The sequence below is a fragment of the Amblyomma americanum genome, chromosome 1 (genome assembly GCF_052857255.1).
Source record: "Amblyomma americanum isolate KBUSLIRL-KWMA chromosome 1, ASM5285725v1, whole genome shotgun sequence".
In the NCBI taxonomy this organism is placed as follows: domain Eukaryota; kingdom Metazoa; phylum Arthropoda; class Arachnida; order Ixodida; family Ixodidae; genus Amblyomma; species Amblyomma americanum.
The window spans coordinates 269,472,820-269,498,000 of NC_135497.1; the positions used below are offsets into that span (position 1 = coordinate 269,472,820).

Sequence of the window (25,181 nt, forward strand, 5' to 3'; positions counted from 1 at the left end):
CTTTGCCTGCATGCTTTTCGAAAGCTCATGTATTTTGGCATGATGTAGCCATATTTTGTCGAGCCACAGCGCCTAGGATAATTGTGTTTTCGAAATTCTAAAAACTGATATGGCTATTACGAACCACCGGCTGGCTACAAATCTCTTATTGCAACCAGTTGCCTAGCTGTAATAGTTAAAAAGTTAATTGTCAGAAATTAGTTACGAACTTAAGACAATTCACCGGCTTTCGGATGTCCGCCAACACTGTTAGTAGAAGTAATACTATTAATACTGTTAATACGCAAAAGCCATATTTTTACCAAAGAAAGCGTATTTTTGAAAATTACTTAGTCTCCGCGGTGAAACACCACGTAGTTTCACGAAAATCCCTCAATGAGAAAAAGCGCAAGTTTGCTATCCCCTGACGCTAATGTCATTCTTGCACTCAGGTACCGGTCAGTAAGCATCCTATTTCGTTTAGAAAGGCAACGGTCCTTATAAACCAATTAGAAGATCCACTACTGGTACTGCAGTGGGCAGTTTACAATCATTAACTATTACGGTATCATTTGGCGTTGTCACTTTCGTTAAGCTACTCCTTTCGACATTTCCAGTGTATATTTGCTTTGAATCGTAAAAGAGCTCTAACAATTGCCTAATTTGTTACCTGATGCATAATTTTCTGTGCAGTCCGCATTCCTGTTACAATTGATATAAGCTATTTCTTTTGACGGCCAGCCATACCCTACTCTTATGCTGGCTCAAAAAGAGCCGTGATGAAGACAAGGGTTCGAGGAGGAGAAAATCAACGCTTTGGAACACCGCTTCTTTTTCTGACATGTGGCCAATATATGGGCCCGTCGCGGACGCGCGGACTTTACTTATCTTGCTCGCCGAACCACTCTCCTCCCATGCCAATCATAACTGCGCTGAACCGTACAACAGCACTCTCTTCGGTGCGCTCAGACTTGCATTCAGTCACCACGACAACGCTTGGCTGAAAGCTCGCTCCTATAGCAAAAAGGGGGCAACAACAACAACAAATGGTGGGATGCGGAGTTAAGGAAGGAAGAGTTTATAATGCGCGGGGCAAGCGTGATTCTTTATTTTGTTCCATAAAACCTTCACTCTCCTGCGGCGAACCGGCTGTAATGTTTTTTTTTTATGGCTTAGGTAAAGCAGAAATAACTAAGACATCCGGTTATTACGTCTTTCAAGCGAAGTCTGAACATAAATAAGTAGAATGTGTGGCAACCACAACAGGAGCAAAACAAAACACAGGTCGACAAGAGCGGAGAGTCTGAGCGGAAAGCGATGATGCTCACAGCACCTTAGATCCGCCCGCGCGTGTGCGCCTCCGCGGCAAGCATCGCGCAGCCCGAGGCCGCCGGGAAAGCGGGCAAACAAGCTGTAGCCGACTAAACCCAAGCCACGGCTTTTGTTCCTCGCATCTCGCTGTAGTTCTCTGAGCCGTCCGCCCGAGCCTCCTTCTTCGCGATATGGCCCCAATCTAAGGGACGGGCACTGATGCTGTGTGCACTGGAGCCAATTAGGCAGTACGCGGTCGGCTCCTTCTTTCAAGAAGCGCACAAAAGCGAGCGTGTTGAGAGCAGCGAGGAGCGCGCAGCAGTAGTGCCTCGATCGATGTGCGTGTCGCTGGCGTCTAGAGCGTGAGGTGAGCTGGGGGTTCAGCAGCGCGCTTTGGGGTAAACAAGAAGCTCTGGCCTTTGGCTGCTGCGGTCGTCTCTGCGTCGACTTGGAAGCCAGACGCGACTGAATCGAGGCTTGCGCATTGCTATGGTTTCGGAATTCACGAACGTTCAAGTGAAGAGGCTGTAAAGAAATAACTGATCTAATAAAGAGAAAACACGCCACAGGTATTGGCGGCTCTTCCAGTTGATTGCATTGAAAGGAATGTAAACGAAAGGTACTAGAAATTTGCCTTTGATCCTGTGATGTTGCAGCCCTTGCCGGACGCCGAGGGCAGCCGGGCAGCGGGCAGGAAGGAACTGAGCCTGACTACGATGCCGGACACGATAACAACAACCTTTATTTCACACAAGCAGCATATCTATATATAAAACACTCATATGACAAGTGACGTCACGGACAGAACGTTTCAGACATCAGGGCGAAAGAGCCCGATAACGCAGACACATGACACGCGGCATAGGCGCTATCAACGCATCTCCCCTTTTTCTGAAAAGATACACCGGCATTTGAAACGAAACTTAGCACTGCAGCCAACAAAAGATGAACACTTTTAATGGAAGCAACCAATGCTCAAAACAAAATAACAGTCAGTTACTGAACCAATATCGGTCTGGCGGTCGGACATGACGGCCAAATCGTGTTCTATATCCAGGAGGGTCAGTTCGTGGCAAGGGAGTACTAGGTGAATCGGCAGGTGCCTTGTTAGTAGATGGATTAGTTTCCCGTTCCATTTCTACCGGACTATCATAAGCCAGCGGAAACTCATAGCTCCCTGCTTCCTCGCAGTCATTCTGCTGGGAAACAAAGCGAAACAGGAATTTCTTGTTTGTTTCTATAACTACACCAGTAGTAGTTCTAACTACGTATGACCTCGGACGCTGTGCAAGACGCAAGACTCGCGCTTTCACTTTGCAGTCTGTCACCCATACTTCCGCTCCTGGTTTGAGAACTGGCAGTGGAAGAGCCCTATGACGACTATTGAAGTACCTACGCTGCCGCTGTCGGATGGTTACATCGCGATCTCTGAAGTTCTTTAGGCTCACCCTCTGGGGCAGAAGGCACTTGGGAGGGACAGGAACTGTTGTGCGTAGCCGCCTGCCCATCAGAAGCTCTGCAGGGCTTTTTCCAAGTGGCCCTGGGGTATCCCTGCACGCTAGCAGCGAAAGATAGGGGTCCTTATCTTTTATAATCATCCGTTTAATTTTTTGGACCATCCTTTTTACTTCCCCATTTGCCTGGGGGTATCTGGGGCTCGTCGTCACAGTGCGAAAGCCATAGTCGCGAGCAAACTACTGAAGTTCCTGAGATACAAGTTCTGTTCTCCTTATCCGACATGACAACCCCTGGTATCCTAGGTCTTGCACAGAAACTTTTGAGGTGCATAATGACAGTGGCACTTTTTGTCGAAGACAGCAAGGCTATCGCTGGGTATCTAGAAAAATAATCTACGGCCACAAAATACCACTTTCCCTCAATATGGCAGAGATCAACGCCTAGCTTTTGCCAAGGACGCTGTGGAGTGGTTGTCGGAATCATTGGTTCCGACTTTTGTTCCCTGTGCTCCGCGCACACTGGGCAATAGGTCACCAAAGATCTCAGCTGGCAACTCAACCGAGGCCATCATACGGACTCTCTGGCTCGAGCTCTGCATTTTTCAATTCCTTGGCGACTCTCGTGCAAGCGCATCAAGACTTCTGCGCGTAATTTTTGTGGGATCGCCAGACGCACAACTTTGAGTAGCACGCCTTCAGAGACTGTCAGCGTTGCTCTTTCCTGCCAGTTTGGACGCAAGACCATCGACAGCGATGAGAACTTTGGCCAGCCTTCCCAGCTGATTTTTACGAGAGCTTGGCAGACTTCATCGGCTGCTTGTTCAGCCTTGACTCGTTCAAAAAGGCTAGCGTCGACGGCCTTTGTCAAACAGCCAGAAACGAACTTGGCGACCCGCCGCGGTGGCTCAGTGGTTAGGGCGCTCGACTACTGATCCGGAGTTCCCGGGTTCGAACCCGACCGCGGCGGCTGCGTTTTTATGGAGGAAAAACGCCAAGGCGCCCGTGTGCTGTGCGATGTCAGTGCACGTTAAAGATCCCCAGGTGGTCGAAATTATTCCGGAGCCCTCCACTACGGCACCTATTCTTCCTTTCTTCTTTCACTCCCTCTCTTATCCCTCCCCTTACGGCGCGGTTCAGGTGTCCAAAGATATATGAGACAGATACTGCGCCATTTCCTTTCCCCAAAAAACCAATTATTAAATTATTATGACTTCGCCAATATTCAGCGCATGAGCATCAATTTGTTTTCCCTGAATCGGGGCTCTAGACAACACATCTGCAGTAACGAGGCTCTTACCCGGGACCACGGTGCCCGGGACATGCACAACCTCAAAGCTGAACCGCATGAGCCTCATGCGAAAGCGCTGAATACGAGGTGGCATAACATCTAAACGTGATTTTCCCAACAACGTTACAAGTGGTTTGTGGTCGGTTTCAAACAAAATTTCAAGACTTTTCATGTGCCCTTCGAATCGTTCTGCCACCCAAGTCATTGCCAATGCTTCCTTCTCAATCTGAGAGTATCTGGTTTCGGCAGGCGTCAACGAGAGTGAAGCAAATGCAACAGAGCTTTTTTCATTGCTTGGTTGAACTTGCATCAGTACGGCCCCCGAACCGAATGATGACGCGTCAGCGGAAAGAATCGTAGGGTACTTTTCATCATAGTAAGCCATGACGCGCGCCGAAGAGATAACGTTCCATCCGTCCGTCCGTCCGTCCGTCCGTCCGTCCGTCCGTCCGTCCGTCCGTCCGTCCGTCCGTCCGTCCGTCCGTCCGTCCATCCATCCATCCATCCATCCATCCATCCATCCATCCATCCATCCATCCATCCATCCATCCATCCATCCATCCATCCATCGACGCTGAGCGCAGCTGGGCAGTGGGCAGGAAGGAACTGAGCCTGACTCCGATGCCGGGCACGATAACAACACAGACACGCAGACACATGACACGCGGTATAGGCGCTATTAGCACAGATCCAATGGACGTGCAGCGTGCGAAGCAGACACAGTAACAGCAAGCCCAAGATCGAAACCTTACAGCCAAACAATGTAACTATCGAAGCTTGCCTGCGAGGAAAGTCTTGTGAACTTCGATCGGGATATATGGATTATGCCATTTTTATGCTTTCACGTCTAAAGGCATAACAAAAGAAAAAAATAACAAATACGCAGCTTATTCAACCTCGCAAAGGCAACGGGGAACCGTTCACTTTAGAGGCGTCAGTGACAGCTTCAATGATCGAATGCAGTCAGAGATTGTCTTTTGCCGCTCCTGATGCCTTACAGACACTGTTCTGTATCGGGCGAATACAGTTGAACCTTGTTACAACGAAATCGAAGGGGTCCCGCAATTTCTGAGTTCAAGCCGTTGCTTCGTTATAGCGGTACGCGACCTTGGTTGCAACTGACGCATGCCAGCGGGATTATTTTACAGTGAGAAGGGGGGAGAATGGGGAACTGCAATTTGTCATAACGAATCGGTACGGAAGTGTTGGGCGCCATTGCAAATTCACATACTCAGCGCGAAATGGCCATTTGGTTCACTGCAGGTTCGTTACAGAGCTGTAGGAAATGTTCACTTCATAAAAACGAGAAATCAGATTACATGGGCTTCTGTGGGAGCTTCCGAGCGAATGTCTATTCCTTCGTTATACCCCTTATTTTGTTATGAATCGTTTAGTTATAGTGAGGTTCACCAATAATAAGGAAATGAAAACTTCGAAAGACACCACTGCCGTACTGCGTAAAACTAACTGGGTATTTGACTGGGGCTAGCAACGGTTACGAGTAACTGCTTGCTAGTTCTGCAAGGTAGCGTTGCTGGTCTGCGATAATACGAAACAGTGCCCAAAAAAGTACAAGAAGAAAGGACGGACACACCAAGCGCTCACTTAATCGAATTGTCTTTTATTTTGCCATAGGTCAGCAGTGCGCGTTCTTACAAGCGTCTACCGGCTAGTCACAGCAATTAATAACGAACAATATATCAGCTGTTCAGACTGTCTCGTCTGACACAAGAGAACGAGAACACTTTTCTCAAAGCGGCCCTACGGAGGAAAAATTTACACACGTCGTTTGTAAGTCTTGCTCGCATGTGCGTTGTTCCCACAATTTCCCGAGTATTTTGGTCGCTGCTTTTAAAAAACACTCGAACAAAACTTCTTCCGGGGCTATTTGATAATGCATTCATGAATTCTAAAGAGCACATCACGCCTGTCAAACTGAGCAGAGCACCTATGCATTTCACAGATTGCTTCCGGTATTTGGTCTTGCAGTCGGCCCCGCTCGTGACTGTTGATATGCTAGCCTTCCACAACGCGCTTAGTTTGTTAGATAGGGGAGACACCACATTAACATCAATCTTACAACCTTTTTTTTTATTTATGAAAAGACTTACTCATGCAGGGGACAGCCGCAACTTTTCTATTGTCGTTTCGTTTCTTTAGTCATTTTCACAAGAAACTATGGAGGAAGTAGTGCAAATAAGCTGCGAAAACAGCTTGACTAAGGTTTTACCCTTCCTCCCACTTCCCTGAATCTTCATTACTTCCACAAAGGAGCAAAAACACTGGTGTCACCATTATACACACGCAAGACAACAGGAAAAGAAATATTAAGTGCAAAGTATTTCGCGACGGCTAGCAAAAATGCACATAAAATGAGCACATCACGCTATAAGAAGCACATGAAAGAGCCGGATCGTATACAGCGCTGAAATTTGGAAAAAAAGTTGTTTGATTTTAGCAAGGCTGAGGTTAGACACCTGGATACGGGAAATAGAAACAGGACCAACAGTCAGCGTATAGAACATTGGAGTGTTTTTCTGAGGGCCAAACGCTAAGCCCCATAAGCTCTCATGAGTCATGACAGGACTGAGAGAAAAATTGCCAACCTTGATAATACGTCCTGATGGACCCATGACCGCGAATTAAGGGAATGGTGCAGGTGCTTTCTGTAAAAATGCTTAAGACACACTGACTGGCGAGATTAGCGGCCACGGCAGGAGTAAGACGCTCATGCGAAAATAGGGAAACAAAAGAGGGATGATGAAACCACTTTTCGTATGGCATCTGGACATCAGCAGGATGAAAGGAACAGGAACCAAAAGTGGCAGTTTTTTTTAACACAAAATGCTGCAACGCAGCCGTCCGTGTATTGCAATACGCGCCAGTTAAGAGCTAACTGGGGAATGCGCTGGACGCACAAGAGAAGCTCGCGGGACTGAGGGACTGAGGCCACCCAGGGGACTGAGGCCACCAGACAGGCGAGGCGGAAGGAAAATTTGACGATTAATTAAATGAAGGGCAGAGGGTGAAATCAAATGATGCAAGCGAAGAAAACATGCAGGCTTGCCAGTCAGAAACTCCATTTTGTCACGTAATCGGAGGAGGTGGTCATCGAAGATTGGTGAGACTCAAAACAGACGCCGAGAATCCGAATAGGAGACAGCAAGGGAATCGGTGTACCTTGGAAGCGAACAGTGGGCTTTCGGCAGTCCATGCGAGTACCATTCCGAAAAAGCAGACGACACGATTCAGTGCGACTAACTTGGACCTTAGCTTTGGATGCCCATCGGGCGATACGAGTGAGAACATCCACAGCTGTGTCTTCCAAAACTCTCCTATGAGCACTTGGGATCAAAGCAATCACGTCGTCACATAAGCCTGAATGAGAACTAAAGGTGGCAGAGGGAGGTCAAACAGACCATAAACTACAATGTTCCAGAGAAGTCGGCTAAGACGTGCCCCCCCCCCCCCCCCCCCCACGGGCTCCCTAAGGTTGGATGAGCTACTTCCTCACCTGCCTTGGTGGCAAAGACGACCTCCCGATTTTGCAAAAAGGTCCGTAGAAGGTGATAAAGATTTGAAGGACAATGATGTGAGCGTAAGGAATGCAGCACCAAAGGGTGCCAAACAGAATGAAACAGGCCTTTGAAATCAAGTGAGATTAGCAACGCAGGCATACTCTGAGCCAGGAAATGAAAAAGGCCTTGCCGAAGGGCTGAAAGAGACTGGGCAGTAGATCTGGAATGCGCGAAACCAAATTGTGACGGGTGCAGACGATTGGCTACTCAAAAACAGTAGACACGAGAGTAAAGCAACTTTTCAAGCACCTTGCCAAAAATTTAATTCATGCAGAATAGTCTGTAAGATTGAAATCATTTTTGCTAGCGCTTAGTGAACACATGAGACAAAGAACACAACTACACAGGACAGACGCTAGTCTAATAAACGGCATTTGAATATTTAAGGAAGCATTTGAAGAATGAGCGGCAGTTGAAGACTAGCGTCTGTCCTGTGTAGTTGTGTTCTTTGTCTCGTGTGTTCACTAAGCGCTAGCAAAAATGATTTAAAACCATTTCCAACTATCCCAAGTTTGCGCCTTAATGAGTCTCTAAGATGACGGACCCGCTGGATCACGGTCCGGCTTAGGAATGAAACTGAGGCGACAACGACGCCAACACCGTGGGAAGTGAAGATGAAATGAAAGTACGAAGGATGAGAGCAAAATATTTCGGTAAGGAGCCCCGCTGTAATATTATCTGGCCCAGGAGCTGTACCAAGACGCAACGACTACCGCAGCGGTGGCCTAGTCTTTTAAGCATCCGCTTCGCATGCGGGAGGTGTGGGGTTCGATCTCCAGTGCCACCGAGTACCCACCGGTGATACAATGGGTACAAGCTTTCCCCTGGTCTGGTGCTCGGCTTCTTTAGTGTGGAATGCTTGGGAAATGGGTCTTTGACCTCACCGTTAGTAGAAGAAAAAACCTTGTGCCATGGCGCTCTTTGGCCACAGGTGCCCTTGCGCCATAAAAATGCATCATCATCATCAAGACGAAACGACTGAGTGATATCTTCTTTCTCCAAAGAAGAGAAATGAGCGTCATTTACCAATAAGTATACTGAGTGTTGAGTAAGACTCGCAAGGAAGCGTGCCAAAGTATATGAGTGGATATTATAATCCCGAGCAACCTGAGTTGTCAGGAGGTATGATGCTGACTGAAGAGTGCCAGTCGTGAAAGAACCACTCGGAAGGCGCCGAGGTATGAGCAGTACTGGTTGACGAATTTTCCCAAACGCAATACGGAAAGGTGCACCGAAAGTATTCCTTGTGGAGGAAGAACAAAGAGAGCGCAATGCCGAACGCTTCGCTTCTGGAATGTGTTGTCGTTACGTTGGATGATTGGCGTAATACTGGTACTTAAATAGCTCGCGGAGAAGTGGACACGAAATTCGTTGAAAACGTCGGCGCATGGCATGAAAGCAGCGCCATTCCACCGTTAGTTCAGGCGTCTACCAAGCATTCTATGGGAATTTTTCTGCTGCGCCTCTTCCGATAAAGGTAACCCTCTACAAATTTTCGGCCACAACAAGAATGTGCATCCGCAGTCTGGGATCCCAGTTAAATCACATTGATAAACACACTAAAATCTATTCAAAATCGTGCAGTACGTTTTTCATCTTATCTAACTATTCCCGCTACGCCAGTATTACTTCATGAAAAACATTTACGTTACCAGACCTTTCTTCGCACCGTAAATGTTTTCGACTGTGTCTTTTCTAAAGAATATATCACCATAACCCTCTATTAAAGGTCATCTTTCTGTTCACCTTTCATACATTTCATCCCGTTCGATCCCAGGTTCAAAGTTTGTTCCATTTTTTAACGGAAATGTGCCATGATTCTTTTATTCCTAACACCAGCGTAGACTGGAACGACTTTCCTCTCTCCATCGCTGCCATTTCTGTATTTTCTGGAGTTCGTTAACCTAATATTGTATAATTATGTACTATTTTCTGTACTTTCTACTCCTTTCTGCAATGCTTTTGAGCCCGGTAAGTAGGTGAAATAAACAAATAAATAGCAGTAGTAGTAAAAGACTTTTATTCGACCATAATTTATAGGCCGAGCATGTCGACCGCCTGGGCGACCAGAAGCCGCTGTTCTTCTTCCCCTTCAGCGCCAAGCCAGTCGAGCCAGGTGGTGATGGATAGAAAGGGTGGGGGGAAGGAACCCGACTGCTGAGCAGCCGGGCAATAGAAGAGGCAATGGGCCAGGTCCGCGTAGATACAGGGGCAGTTGGGACAGGAAGGGTCCGATCGATAGCGATAGCGGAAGAGGCGGGACGGGGTGATAACTGCATTCATCTGAATGTGCCGAAGAAGGCGAGACTCCGGCACCGTGAGTGATGGATGAGGGGGAGGGTAAAGGCAGTTGTCGAGGCGGAGCTCAAGGTAGACCTCTTTTATGGTGCGGCGAAGGGTGAGTCTCCCACCGTCCTCCGAGGGCTTCGGCCAGGGGATCAACGGTGCCCGGAAAAGTGTGTCGCGGGCGAGCTGATGGGCCAGCTCATTGCCGTCAATCCCTGAATGCCCAGGGACCCAGCGGAGGAAAACGATGGAAGGCTGCAGGGCGGAGACCACTCGTTCGACCTCCTGTTGGAGAGAAGGGGTCAGGGTGCGTTTCTGTATGTGGTGTATAGCGGCTTGTGAGTCTGAATAGACTGTGTACTCTTGGAGAGAGGGAAGGAGGGCAAATGACTGGAGGGCATGCGCAATGGCGAGGACCTCGAGGGACAATGCGTCTGGAGGGTGTAGATACGGCCCGCTGGTGTGGGTTTCAGGAGCAGGGAGGTGTGGATGGTACAGGGCGTAGCCGCAGGAACCTTGAGGAGCCACGAAGGAGGCATCCGTGTAAGCTACACCCTGGCTATCAAAGAGAGGGGAATGGTGCTGTGCGGCCGCATGACGACGTCCGGCGTGCAGGACGGGGGACATGTTGGTCGGGAGGGGAAGGATACGAAGATTGGGAGCGGGGGTGGGAATAGGAGAGGTAAACGGGGAGATTGGAATGGGCAAGATACCCGCTTGAGTCAATAACCACTGACCCTGACGGGTGAGGGAAAGCCGGGCAAGCTGCGAGTCACGATGGAGACTGAGAAGAGAACGAAGAGGATGGAAGAGGCCTGTGGCAAAGAGCTTAGTGGTAGAGGTAGTGATAGGGAGGTTGAGAGCTGCCTTGTAGAGGCCCACAAGGGCAGTCTCGAGAGCGTTAAGTTGAGTCTGAGTGAAGGAAGCGTAGGGTGCAAAGTACAAGACCTTGTTGAGGGCCAGCGCGTGGGCAACGCGGCACACGTGAGCCTCGTGGAGACCTGAGCGTCGAGTGACCACGCGCCGCAGGAGGTGAGTTACAGAGCGGCAGGTGGCGACAGCGCGGTGGAGGGCTTGCAAATAAATAAATTACCTGTTTAGGAGGCAGCGTTTCTGACGTCACGCTGATGACGTGTAAGCTTGCGGTGAAACATCCAGTAAAACGCGTCAGGGCAGACGTCAAGGGAAGAAGAGGAGCGAAGGTCCGCGCCATGAATGTGGTCAAGCCAGGAGGTCGTGGCCAGGCAACTGATCAATAGCTCTTTGCCTGCCGGCAGTGAGTTTGAAGTGATTAGCATCCGGAACACTATATGATCCGCCAGGACCCCAACATCCAGGGTCATCCACGCAAAACCATATGCATGCATCGCATGAGAAGCAACCGTAACATCAATCCAGGTGGAGGCATACGCTGTGACAAAAGTAAGCGGGGAAGATGGATCGTTGAGGAGAGTAGCCGTGTGCATTTACGAATTGCATAAGTTGGGATCCGCGAGCATCCGCAGGTCCAGGACCCCAGGCAGGATATTTAGCATTGAAATCACCCATAATTAAAACCTCGGACACATGAGAGCGCGCGATAGATTCCGCCAGGTCATCAAGAATTAAGCAAAGTGAGACATGCGGGGCGGCATACTCAGCAAGAAGAAGGAAATATGTGCGGTCAACCATACAGCGTAGCGCTACAACATAACAAGATTTGTATAGGAGGAAACAATCAAAAGCTGTTCTATGTGCAAAGACAATGCACAGAGGGTTTTCAGCATTAGCGTACACATGATACGGTTCTGGAACACAGGGACAGCAGTCAGAACAAAACTGTGCTCCATCATAAGATCAATCAACGCAGATGTCGCTCGCTTTACATGGTTAAGGTTAGGCTGGAAAAAAAAATTTAGGAGCTATGAGAAAAAGGTGGAAAGAGCCTGGTTAAATGGAACAAAGTGAGCCAGTTGCCATACATACGGACAAGACACCACGCAAGGCAGGCGACAACTGGGTAGAATGAATGATGCAGAAAATAAGTAGCAACTCTCAGAGAGCAAAGCCAGAAGGAAGGTAACTGCTGTGAGAAAAAACAGCAAATGAAAATGAAACATCAAAATGCCCCCGGTGATGAAGGTTAGGCCGCCCCTCCAGAGGAGCCAGTTGTAAAGGAAAAAAAAGGGAATGGAAACCACAGCTTGAACACAAGAGCTGCGGCAAGCAGTTTTATGATCCATAATAGGACGGCCGCGAATGCGCTCAACCCTTTCCTGAAGAATAGGGCAATGAATGAGAAGGTAGAATGAGAAGACCCGTCAACCGAGCGCCGGCATGCAGCACATGACACCACCGTGTCTCCAAACCGAACCGAGCAAGAATCGGCCAAACGAGAACCGCCACACTCAGCGCAAAGAATCTCAGTAGGGTCGTTACGAACGAGACAAGCGCGACGACAGTGACCATAAGAGGCACAATTTGCACATTGGAACATAAAGATTCTCAGCAATACGCACTGCCGTCCAGCCAATGACAAGACGAGGTCGAGACATTAGTTTTTTGAAGTCTGAAGGGGAAACCGCCACAACATGAGAATAAGCGCCCTGCATTCAAGACAGGAGGCCCAGATTTGACGCGCCTTCAGATTAAGGTTGAAATCTGCGTTGCGGGTACTGAGGGTTTTTACCAAAGAAGCTGCCTCAACATCGGGGTCAACTCTGGAAATGCAAACTTCTGAGTTCCTTTCTTCCGCAACAAGCATAGTCATCGCCGCGCATGTGATAGGATTTCCCTCAACCGCGGTTTCCAAGTCGTCAGCCGAGCTACGATCTGGAGCAAGTACTGTGACACTAAGACAAGTATGAAGCAACGTCACTGGACCAATATCTTCAGAGATTGGATCAATATTCTGTTTCAGGACAGAAATTACATCCCGTGCTGCCGTTGGTGTCGGAGCAGTGGGGTTAAAAAACCTACAAGCCCAGTCGCAGAAGTACTACTTGCTGTTGGGTCTAGTCGGTTCATAGTAAATTTGAATGGCGCAAAGGAACGAACACGGAGAGAAAGGCACTCTTTCTATCTTTACCTCTTCCTGTGTTCGTTCCCTTGCGCCATTCAAATTTACTATATGAACCCAGGCGCTTGAGAGGCTCTACGGCGGCAGTAGGCATCAAAGTGTCATTACCAGAGCGAACAAGAGAATCCAGTGCATCGGCGGCAGTAGTAACCGACATGGTTAGACAGGCTCTCAGAATCGCATGTTCGCGCTGAACAGAACAAAGTATGCCCACGAGAGTTTCATTCCTATCGCGCTCTTTTACGGCATCCGCTCGAAAGTCCGCACATTGACGTGTAGGCCCGCAGTAACAGTGAGCAGCACACCGCTCGTGACAAAGTATTTTCGACTGGGTGTCATGAAGGATGTTATCCACATGAGACTGAAGCTGTTCAGCCTGACCTAAAGGGCGCACGTCATTAGTATGCAGAAGAGAGCGGATATCACCTATTGGCACATCGGCACCGCTCGTAAGCGAATCACCATTGGCAGGATCACAGCCCCCAGCAACCGTGGTTGACACAGCATTGTGAACAGTGTCCGGCGAGGCCGAACCAGGGTCACCCAGGCGCTCTCCAGGACGCGAGGTCAGAGGCTGATCCGCAGATACCATGCCAACTACGCGGTCGCCATCCGGTGAGAAGCCAGAGTCTTTACGGGAGAACAAGGCGTCAGCTGGCAAGGATCCCGCCGCAGGAAGCTGTGGATGATCCATGGCACACCGAGGCAGGAGGCGCCATGTCAGACCGAAGAGTTGGCCAAACCAGCAGGCAAATCCAGATAGGAACGCCGGGCGAAACCCTCCAAGCCAGTCAAGTCCCGGAAAGGTAAGAATAGCGCCTGGATCGCGGAAGCGATCTAAAAACAAGGAGAACAAAACAAACCATAGCCAAAGCAGCCACCGGTCAACTTCTTCATGGTTGATTTCCGCAACGCCTTTAGTAGCGAAGCGAGCGTGAACCACGGCAGGCGAGAGCCGCCTTTAGCCTTTAGTTCGTTGTCTTTACTGCATGAGGGCGAGTTAGCGTGGAAAATGAGTACAAGAGGTCAAAGGCCACCCTCAAGCACACGCAACGTTCACCTCGTCACATCGTTTGATAGCGCTGGTGCTGCCAGCAAGCGGCTAAGAGCGTGCAGCCAACCAGTCCCCGTTCGCGAAAAGTAATCGAAGAGCGTCGATAGGAGAAGCGGCACTTGCAGGTGCGCGGCGCGCAGTTCGATGTATCGAACGACGGTAGAAATTGGAGTTCGATATATTGCGCGACTTTCCTAAACTTTTACACAGGATTTTCAAGGGGATAATCTGTTTGTTCGACATGGCCAATAATTCGAAATACCGCACATATGCGGGTAAGGGCCGCACTTTTTTTTTTTCTCAAAATTTTGGCAGGGTGTGGGCCCTTCCCTGAGAGCGGCATTTTTCAGTTCAATTTTCAGGCGATATTATGGGGTAACTACTTTATTCTCTAGTACAGTTTGACTCTATATATCGAGCGCCTATAGTTCCAAATAGCATCAAGGTTCTTCGTCGCTGTCGCCGCTGTTCGGGCCGTCATCGTCATCACCCTCATAAATGTAGTCACCTTCTGTTCCATCGTTTTGCATTCGGTATGCCCGTAAAATTAAAGCTTTTAGCAACAACGTCTGGGGACAAAGCAAGCCACACATTCAAATCCCATGAGCACACGAGCTGATGTGGTGCTATTTTTAGTCGTCCGGCTAGCAGCACTGGCAAAACTGGCAGCTCAAGGTGCAGCAGAAATGAAAATGATGCCGAAATGTGCGGACGGTCCTCACAGATCTCACAGATAGCACCAAGCTGCACAGCGGTGCATGCTGGAAAATGATATTGATTGAAACAGGTAGCTCTCGTCATCTAGCAGCTTCTCGGGGAACGCGTGCACACATGTAGTGCAGTTGGTTTCTGTCAATATCCTGTTTTTTTTTTCATGTTATCTGCTCACAAGTTGAAGGAGCGGCTCTTGCCCGCATATATACGGTACTACGTGTTCGACACTTGCCGGCTTGACTGTATAAGGCATAAACAGAGAATTTTACAGGAGGAATATGATTTTATAAGGGAGGTGGTCTCCGTGGTGCCCAAAATGGCTATCATGGATCTAAATTTTGAAGCGACGTGATCCACGTGGGCAACCTAAGACAAGGTTTCTGTAAAAAATAAACCTAGTATTTTACAATTAGATATTGTTTCAATTGCACAGTTACTGAGAGGACATGTTATGTTTTTGCAGAATTAGTATAGACTTCGCACAAAAAAATTATACCTTTATAGTTTTTGTTTCATTATTTACTGGCCCATTCGCCTTTGACCAGCTGCTAATTTTATACAGTATGGTGTTTCCCGACATCAATAACTTATGTGAAGTCGTCTGATGAAATTATAGCTGTGTCGCCTGCGTATAGTATAAACCCGGCTCGTGGGTCGATTTCTGCTATGTAATTTTGATCCAATATATTACCTGGAGGAACTTCCGAGTTAATGTGCAAGGCGCGTTTTCCAAGTCACCGCAAATAATCATGAGGAAATCTTCTGCTATCTTCTTTCGGTTGCAATCATCTCCAATTGCTTGCCTATTGCGTCGCAGTCGCCTTACATGCTGGCATCATTTGTTCACTAATTTATTTGTGCTCCGACATCGCTCACTGTATAGCATCATCATACGATCAGCGCGTGCTGCGTATTTGCATGACCTAAGCGCTGTTTTAAGGCTGATCAGTCTATTGTTGGGCAAACCATTGCATTTAACCACGTAGCCCGAGACTCCTGCATGTCGTTCTGCTCTGTCTTTCAGAGGACGAAATGCGTCAATCAATAAATTAGGTGAGAGGTCATGAGCAACCCTCCTCGAAATCTAATACAATGGAATGGTGAACAGGTTCGCTGATGTCCACGTTAAGCAATAGCGTTTTGCGAAAATACGTCTATACGTAGTTTAAATATGTGCTTGCTAATGAGATGCATTTAAAGATAAAAGTTAGAGAATTACTCCCAGGTTTCGTAACACAAATAACAGATGTCATTTTGTCCCCTGTAAGGAGGGAACAAGGTCACACCGACTCGTTAATGATGAGGCAAGAGTACTTTGCTACCCATTCGGCGTACTGTGTCAGGAATGCCTTCTATATGTACTTAAGTCCAAGTCCCTCTTTACTATCTAAATTCAGGGACTTGGTTAAGTACACCGACCTAGACTGCTGTAATTCAGTACACCTGCTACTGCGTGTAAGCCCATTCGGAAGGTTTTCGTCGTCAGTACCTGAGACCAGTTGGAAGTACTTATTCAGTGAGTTAGCTCTACCTCTGCTTTTGCAAAACCAGATAGCGTTGTCTTGCTTCTTATGCTTTGACAGTGTCTAAAATCGTAGGACTTTTCCGGCAGTAATAAGTGCGCACCACAGTAACTCACAACCTGTATACCTCTATATCTTCTGGCTGTGACGTGAAAGCTATAGCTGTGATAGCATGTGGCCGCCAAATTCCGAAACTTGTTCGCTCAGCAAGATTTGCCCGTGATTGCCAGGCATCTTAATTGTCGCACGACAAGTTATCACGATTGCAAAAGCAATGGGAGAAAGTACTAGAGGAAAGCAACTGCACACTCCGCGGTGGTTTTCCTAGTTTCGCAATCTTCATTTTCGACTGGTGTTGTTTGTATAGTTGAGTTATCATTCCTTCGTTAGGGAAACCAACGTTACCCTCATCTTCGAGTAGTTGCCGAGTAAGGTGAGGTCGCTGGCCACTTCGCCATCGCGGTGGCTTGTCCACGATTCCGTGCGAAAGAAGCTCCAGATGATTTACAGCGTCAGATGATCGGCGCCTTCCTCGGTTTGCACTGCACAGGCGTCCGGAGAGAATGGGTCGTTCCAAGTTGTTGCGCTCGGTTGTTGGCTTTACAGACGAAGTGCGGCCCTCCGAGAATGCCACCAAGGCAGTGAATGGATGCGATTGCAGCGCCACGCCCCTGCAATGCGTGCTCGCGAAGCCGAGGTGGCAAGGCTCAAAGTGGGAAAGCGCTGCGCGAGTGTTAGAGCAACATATTGGAGTCAATTCGTCCATTACTCCGTGTGCGACCGGCTCTCGTTCCTCACGGACCGCATCAACGCCGGCACTTGGTTCCGGTGACGGCCTCCCTGTAGTCGGACCTGTTTTCCTTTCGCCTGTGCGCCGCTTGCTTCGGCAGGCCACAGGGGCATTGTAATTGCGCTAAAATAAAACACGCACACGCAGTCTTTTGTAGTGATTATCCGGACGGTCTGGACACCGGTGGCGGGCACAATAATAATCATACACTAAAGCATGCCCAATATCGTCAGGTGGCATTGAAAACTGTATTACTTTGAGGAATGTCCTCTATTTGTTGTTTCCCTTGAATCACATTTTGCACGTTGTCTTTGTCAGGGAAGCCCGTCCTATTGTCACCTGGCTCATTCTGTCTGAGAAGCTATGTTAAAGGTAGCACGAGGAAGATGCGGGCTACCTGAACTCTGCGACAGCTTGTTTTTGACATGAAGATGAGTTTCCAACAACTAAGAGGGCAGTTGCAGCTCTGGAAATGGTGGCGATTGTCGACTGAAAATCATATCAAGATTCGCCAAAGGCTGTGTCAGTGTGGCGCACCGAGCAGGCGGAAAAGAAGTTTCGCCCTATCAGCGATATTAACATGCGGAACGTCTTGAGAGGCTATATAAAATAAATAAAGAAATAAATAATTCACAGGCGATCAATGCGGTTGGTGCGTAGCGAATGTGTTAGCATGCGGGCTCAGATTTCTTGAGAGCTTAGCGTTGACAAACTCAGTTAGCTCACACCAATGACATTTTCAGTTATTTGTTGCCCTGCTGCGGTGGTTCAAACCACCTGCCGTTCCGTGACTTGCTCCATGCTCGTCAGAAGACACTGGTCGTTCAAATCTCCCTCCGTGCTGTGTGACTTGTTGCATGCTGCGTATGGAAACGGATGAATGCGGGCGACGACTGACAAAGCACAGCGCGAGAGGCACGGATGCAAGTTGACGAATACAACGACATCCAAAGCACAGCGCGATAGGTTGGCAGTGTAACACGCGGCTCGTAAGGCTGCCCCGTTGGCCGAGTGGTTTAAAGCAGCGACCAGTGAAGCTGACCTGTTCGAGCCGCCGCGGGTTCACATCCCGAGAGGACATAAGGATGGTAGGTCTTTTACTGCTTTTGTCGCAGGCTAATCACCGGCAGACGGCAACCGCCACGTTTTCATATACCGGAGGGGCATACAGAAAAAGTGCACCGAAAATAAGCACAAAGCGCGACTGCTAAAAGCACTAGCCTATTGAGTATAAAATATAAAGGCTGAGTATAAAGTGAAACTATCATATGTAAAGCATGATGAGTGGTCGATACCGTGGAACATTCAGCAAGCCCTAAGTACTTGATTCAAGCAGGGGCTGTAGTGATAGTGCCACGTAAGTTTTCCAATGGGCGATCTTATTGTATTGTATTTAAATAAATAAATGAATAAAGAAAGCAATCCCTTGGCACCGATATCACCTTTTCAGAAAAAATAACTGACTGCTGGCATGGTATCGTCAGCTAAATAAACCGCCGAGCTTAAGAGGCTGTCAAGTCGTAGGCTTCATCATAAAACAAAGAAAAACGAAAGTGCGACAGGATGATATTACCCCAGTGCTGAACAAAAGAAACCGTCCTTCATAAAAAAAAAAAGAGGAATTGACTGACGTCTGACCCTGTGCTCTGCTCCGTCATAACGCTTATCGTTTTCGCTGATCTGCCGACTTATACATTTAAGTGAGCCAAAAAATCGAAGCTGCCAGCATACACCATTGCTGAATACGTGAAGCCACCAGAAGACAGCTCCTCCTCTTTTTTCTTTTTATAGAGCACTGAAAATTGCCAAGCGATTATTGAGTTTCAAGCTCCACTTATCCCGCATTTCGCATACAAACGCAAATCAGGCGCACCTCGCCATCCCGCTGTCTTGTCACCTCAAAAATAATAGTAAAACACGTATGCAACTCAGTGTAAACAAAACAGAGAGAGAGAGAACAGTTTGATCAACTTAATGCTCCAACGGTCGTTGTTTTTAAGCCCCCGTTAAGCCCCCGCCTGCGGCTGAAGCGACAAAAATTGGCTCGGACAATGAGGCGGCATCGGGGGTCCCTCCCCCCACCGCTTCCATCACTGCTGCCCCTGACACTCCTGTCAAGCGCTGCCTGATATCCCTTTTGGGGGGCGCTGATAGAGGAGCTGGGAGAAAGTACCAATGCACAAACGAGAGTGCGCCCGGGAGGAGTGACAACAAAGGAGGAATAGCAGGAGCGCTGAATTTGAAGATAAAGCTCGCTGCTACGGGGCACCCGGCGGTAATGGTGAGATTTTGGTCGCGCCACTGGGCTGAAGTTTAATCCAATAGAGACCGCGTAAGGCAGCAATCAATAATACGGGACGTTGGTGTCGTGTTCTTGCGCACTCCGTACCCAATTTTCCCCCTCGAAATCTCTCACGACTCCCTGCGACCCGAGCCAGGCACGTCTCCCTTTCGGACGTCTGTCCAAAGTCATCCGTTGACAGAGTTGCGCCTATAGCGACGTCGGTGTTTCTTCCTTTTTTTACTTTTACTTCTACCTCGATGCTCCAGGAGCTTACGATTTTGAATTTTAGATTTTGTTTATAAAGAGTTCACCAATGTGCGAATTGAGCAGCGAGCAAAAAGTAATGCTATTCGATAAATTAACGCACGCAAGGCGGATACCTCATGACTTTGCAACAGAAATAAAGAGGGCCTTTTTTTCTAGAATTTGTTGTCGTACGAGACGCCTTCCCGCATGCAGGCTGCAAAGCTGCACGAATAAAAGTTGCGAACTTGTTTGACTTGAGGCAGAAGTGCACCTAGGCGGTGGCTAACCAGAGTGAAGCCTTAGGCCCCTGAAATCCGGCCACGCCTGTATAAGTGACGCAGTATCCTCCTCATTCCGGCCCTTACGAAAAGACCGGGCAATTCAGTCACCCCTCCGCCTCCTCACTCAAAGAAAAAAAAAAGTCCCTCACTACGCCGCCAATTCAAGGTACAGTTTTTGTACGGCGCATTGAGACCACAGAACCACCGGCTGTAGATAGCCCCGAGCCGTATAGCGAGGCTCCTGTGTAATCACACTTGTCTCTCGAAAGATCTAGACATTGAGCACTATTCTCCCCACTCTGCGGAACTTCGGAGAAGTGATGAACGAGACCCTAAACACTACCTGACGCCAAATCCGACGAGTACTACGTCTTTTCGCCAATGCTTTAAAGGGGGACAGTTGCTCGTTCGTATTGACATAAGGGTGCGCTATCTTCGGAACAGACAACACAAAAACTACAGCACGAAACACGGAGCACGGAAGTCGGCGCTTGGTGTCTCGTGGTGTATTTTTTGCGTTGTCAGTTCCAAACTTAGCGCGCCCCTATGTCATAATGTCATCATCACGGCTGCGCACTAGCCAATAAATGTGACTGAGCTCGACGAACAAATAAAAATATTGTACTTGGTATTCTGTTCTTGTAAATTACGTTTAACAACTCCCAAGTGGTCGCAATCAATCCAGAGCCCTCCACTACGCGCCTCTTTCCATATCTTCCTTCTTTCACACCTCCCTTCATCCCTTCCCCCACGGTTGGGTTGAAGTGTCCACCCATAATAAGACAGTTACTGCGCCTTTCATTTCCTCAATGCAAATTATTTTTATTCAGGGACAGCTGGTGCACAACTGGAATGTAGGGAAGTTGGCAGTCGGAAACGCCCCCTACCGCGCATATTTGCAAGCGGCTCAATAATAATAATTGGTTTTGGGGGGAAGGAAGTGGCGCAGTATCTGTCTCATATATCGTCGGCCACCTGAGCCACGCCGTAAGGGAAGGGATAAAGGAGGGAGTGGAAGAAGAAAGGAATAAAGATGTGCCGTAGTGGAGGGCTCCGTAATAATTTCGACCACCTGGGGATCTTTAACGTGCACTGACATCGCACAGCCCACGGGCGCCTTGGCGGTTTGCCTCCATAGAAACGCAGCCGCCGCGGTCGGGCTCCAACCCGGGAACTCCGGATCAGTAGCCGAGCGCCCTAACCACTGAGCCACTACGGCGGGTGCAAGCCGCTTCTAAAATAGAGTTTTGGCACAACGCCATTCACGTTCCACTGCCGATCCGCTCACGCAGGGTCCCAGACGCGACTGCGCAGTGGCAGCAGTGCGCCCACACCTGGCCCATGCACAGATGAGTTCCTGCGGAAGAAAATCGCAATAGAGGATCACAATGTGCTAAATCTTTTTAATTCCGCGAAGTCGGGCCGAACCACAGAGAACAACTGTAACCAAAGTCCATAAACAGCGAGTGAAACGACTCTGCGGCTGCTGCGGTCCTCGCTTGATTCTGACGCCTCTGTTTTGGCGTTTTACGGCATGCATTGCAGAGTATTGACGCTGAAGCCGCCTTGCCCCAGCTTCGGCGGCATGTAACTGCCGGGACTTCGCGTCGCATTACCTTGCTAAAGCTGGTGCAGCATCGGGGTCTGTTATCGCCGGCTTTCCGATCGAATCTGAGAGGGGGAACGCTATGCATGGCGCGAAACACGCGCCACTGCGGAAGAGGTTATACACAAGAAGAGCGCCAGCGACCTCCAGGAGCCGAGCGAGGCGCTATTTCCAACTCTCCTCCCCCCGCGGACGACAAGACCACGACCTCGGAAGTCAAAGTCCTAACCGCTGTCACCTGAGAAAAAAAAATGAATGAATGAATGAATGAAGATCGGTAAACAGAGAACAATAAACAAGGCTTGCACAAATTTAAGAACATAAGCAATGTAGTTGCAAGAAATAATAAATATATACAATACCACAATGACACATAATGCAGAACGTATATGGATGGAAAAACTTTATTTTCGTCAGAGAGCATGTGTGGACGATTCCGTGTCAGATGGCCATCAACCCATGGCTGACGGCGACCTGGGTGGCCCACTCCACGGCCCTGGTCTGGACGACCGGGTCTGAGCTGGCCAACACGGCCTCCCACTGCTCGAGGGAAGGATCACGCATAATGTCCGCCGGTGGCGGTGCTATGCTACAGCTCCATAATATGTGGTCATAGGTTGCCAATTCGTGACACCATTTGCACTCCGGCGGAATGTCCGGGTAGATTTTGCTCAATACGTATGGGTTGAAGAAACATCTAGTCTGCAATCGTCGCCAGACGTATTCCTGCGCCTTCACCAATTGCTTGTCCGGGGGTGGGTAAATCCTCCGCTCAAGTCTGAAATGATTAGTAATGTCATGAAAGGATACCAGCCCATCTCTCGTGGACCTTCCCGGGACGTCCAGCTCACCTACTCGGCTGACGAAACCTCGAGCATTCATGTGAGCCGTCTCGTTCCCAGGGTTCCCAGAGTGTGCAGGTACCCAGACAATTTCCGTCTCCGTAATCCCTCGCTCCGTGGCCCGATTCAGCAACCGCGCCGCTGTGACAGATATTCTGCCCCTCGCCAAATTTCGGATGGCTGTTTTTGAATCGCTGAAGATCAGGTCAGCATTACTACTAGTCATAGCTAGTGCTATCGCCGCTTCCTCTGCAGTTTCTGGGGAGCGGGTTTTGACTGATCCAGAGGCGATCAAGCGTCCTCGCCCGTCCACCACCGCAATTGAAAATGCATCCTTGTCCTTATACTCGGCGACATCTACATAGACTGCCCCGTTGTACTTCCCGTACTTAGCATGTAAAGCTTTGGCTCTTGCCTTCCTGCGGTCCTCATGATGTATTGGATGCATGTTCTTGGGCAAAGGTTTTATGTACAAGCCCTTGTGCATTTCCCGCCTCATCTGAATTTTCGTGTCACCGGCTGGAACGTCAACTCCAATGCCGATCCTTTCCAATATGTCCCTTCCTGTTTTTGTTTTTGAAAGCCTACCGAGCTGCATCACCAAGTGCGCCTCCCGTAGTTCTTCTAGGGTGTTGTGCACCCCTAATCCCAGCAGCCTTTCGGTAGACGCATTTTGAGGCAACCCAAGAGCCGCTTTATACGCCTGCCTAATCATAGCCTCCACCTTTCCTTTTTCCGCCGCGTCCAACTTCAAATAAGGCGTCGCATACACTATTCTACTGAGCACAAATGCCTGCACTAGCTTACACAAGTCTTTTTCCTTAACACCTCTCTTACGATTGGCGATTCTCCTGATTAGCCGCACGGTAGCATTGACCGTATTTTTAAGCCTTTGCAAGGACTCGCTATTCTTCCTGTTAGTCTGCAGATACATACCCAGGATCCTGATCGTTTGGACCTCAGCGACCGGTACTCCCCCACTTTCACCTCTAAAGGTGGTGGCGGCGTATAGTGCCTCGCATGAATCCCTCTTGGTTTATCCCTCAGAACAAAAAGCTCGGACTTGGGCTGAGAGCACGAGAGTCCTGCTTCCCCTGCTAGCTCCTCCACAATATCCACCGCCTGTTGTAGAGTTTCTTCCAACTGTGCGTCACTGCCTCTTGTTACCCATAGAGTAATGTCATCCGCATAAAATGTATGTTTAAGTCCCGATATCCCTTGCAGCCTGGGTGGTATCTTGATCAAGGCGAGATTAAATAGGAAGGGCGATAATACCGACCCTTGCGGTGTCCCCCTGCCCCCCAATGGGAAGGGATCCGATTTCATTTCTCCGACTACAATCTCCGCAGTCCTACCCTCCAGAAACGATCTGATGTACCGGAAGGTTCTACCCCCCGGTCCTATGTCTGATAGGTTCCTCAATATTGCCTCATGGGTAACATTGTCAAAGGCCTTAGTGAGGTCGAGCCCCAAGATAGCCTTGGTGCCCGTGCCGTACCCAGGATCAACCACGTCTTTTTTGAGCTGTAACATGACGTCCTGCGTCGATAAATTAGCCCTGAAGCCAATCATTGTTTCAGGTATCAACTCATTGTCCTCTACATAACCCTGAAGCCTGTTCAAGACCACATGCTCCATCAATTTGGCCAAGCACGACGTTAGCGAGATGGGACGCAGATTCTCAATGCAGAGCTTCTTCCCTGGTTTAGGAATAAATGTAATCCTAGCATGTTTCCACTCTGGCGGAATCTCCCCGGCCGCCCAATATTTATTCATCAAATTCGTGAGTGCCCCCACTGACTTGAAATCCAGGTTCCTCAGCATTTTATTAGTAACCCCGTCCGGACCCACTGCTGACGTGGTACGAAGCTGGCCCATTGCAAACTCCACTTCCGCCACCGTAAAGTCAGCATCCAATTCAAGGTTTTCCTCTCCCGAGTAATCCGGCAAGCAACCGCCCGCCTCTCTGTTTATGTAACGACTTCGGAGTTCGTGTATAATTCCCCAATCGTGCCTTGATACCGATGCACTAACCTAGCCATTTGCCCCTTTTGCGCAGATTTGGTTGCGGCCGGGTCTAAAAGGTGCCTCAACAACTGCCATGTTTTTTTGCATCCGAATTGCCCATTCATCCGGTCACAAATCTGCCCCCACTGTTGACACTGCAACTCCAATGTGTAGGCTTCGATTTCTCGTTCTAGCTTGGCCATCTTCCTACGGAGGACACCATTATGCCTTTGTTTCCTCCACCTCCGAAGGAGACTCGCATGTGCTTCCCACATGTGTAACAATCTAGAGTCAACCGTAAAGCCCTCCTCCTCCGTCGGAACCTCTTCTGTGGTACTCTTCACGGCCTGCTTGAGCGTGTCAATCCAGGCTCCTAAGTCCTCGATTCCCCCGTTCACTATGTCACTCCTGTATTGCCGAAATCGGTCCCAGTCCGTCACTCGAGTTCCTTTCACCGTGTCTTTGTGCTTAGCAGCACTAAATATCGTGGAAAGGATATAGTGATCACTTCCCAGTGGCTGTCCCGTGTTTACCCACTGTGCATCCCTGATACCATTCACAAATGTGAGGTCTGGAGAGGTGTCTATGCTTACGCTGTTGCCTATCCTGGTATGATCTAGCGGGTTGTTTAAGATCGTCCATCGCAGGTCCTGGGCAACCTGCCAAAGCTTATTTCCCTTCGGGCTGGCTCGGATGTAGCCCCACTCCGGATGAGGCGCATTGAAATCTCCCACCACGATGAGTTGAGACCTAGCCGCTAGCCGTTGCGTCTTTATCAGAAGGTCTGGCAGGCCCACCCCCTTATCTTTTGGAGAAGAGTATACATTAAGAACAAATAGACTCTTATCGTCCTTTCTTTTGGGCAAAATCTCCAGCA

General features: G+C 48.9%; 1 pseudogene; it reads right to left on the minus strand.

Moving 5' to 3' along the window:
• Positions 1 to 2,212: 2,212 nt before the first annotated feature.
• On the minus strand, positions 2,213 to 3,316 carry LOC144117659 (uncharacterized; annotated as a pseudogene).
• Positions 3,317 to 25,181: the final 21,865 nt, after the last annotated feature.